Source organism: Seriola lalandi, unplaced genomic scaffold (genome assembly GCF_002814215.2).
Source record: "Seriola lalandi dorsalis isolate HSWRI2012SDOR001 ecotype SW California unplaced genomic scaffold, Sedor1 jcf7180002054963, whole genome shotgun sequence".
In the NCBI taxonomy this organism is placed as follows: Eukaryota; Metazoa; Chordata; class Actinopteri; order Carangiformes; family Carangidae; genus Seriola; species Seriola lalandi.
Window position 1 is genome coordinate 837,777 of NW_019525514.1, and position 654 is coordinate 838,430.

Here is a 654-nt window from a genome sequence, read left to right on the forward strand (position 1 = left end):
CTTAATGTGTGAAACAATCACAGGTTTCAGACAGTGATGATGTCACTGATGACACACCTGGACATGTGGGCGGGACTGAAGGTGAGGCCAGGCAGGGGGCGGAGTCAGAAGGCCTGACGGAACCAACAGAAACTAAACCTTCGACCGAAGAACACGAGAACAAAGACGAACTGACGGCAGAACCAGGGGAGAGTTCAGAGGCCGAGGACACAGCTCCGCCCCCAGACGAGGTGAGGCGGGGCTTGATGATGAGTCATAGACCTGTGTTTTATTTTTGTTTGTTTGTTTGTGGTGTTTATGATTGTTGTTCTGTCAGTTTGATCAGGACTTCCTGGAGAACATGGAGGACTTTGTGACGCTGGATGAACTCGCAGAGGAAGAGGACGACGAAGATCTCGAAGACTCTGACGCCTTCGGTACCTGATCACAACACGTTAATATGACGAACTGAGTTTTAGTCCACAATAATGATTATATTATTTATCAGAGAAATGAAAGTTGGACTCAGAAGGGAACATGTTTCAGTGGAGATGATGATGGTGAGGGTGATGATGATGATGATGGTGGTTTCTGTTTGTTTAGATGAGACTTGAACTAATGTTGATCCTCTGTTTGTGTCTCCTCTGCAGACAACACCAGGAAAGGGGTTTGTAT

At 46.6% G+C, this 654-nt stretch overlaps 1 protein-coding gene across 1 annotated transcript in view; it reads left to right on the forward strand.

Annotated features, from left to right (window-relative positions):
- Nucleotides 1-654, forward strand: part of matr3l1.2 (matrin 3-like 1.2) — a 22,318-nt gene that overhangs the window by 11,890 nt on the left and 9,774 nt on the right. The gene's annotated exons all lie outside the window — the stretch shown is intronic.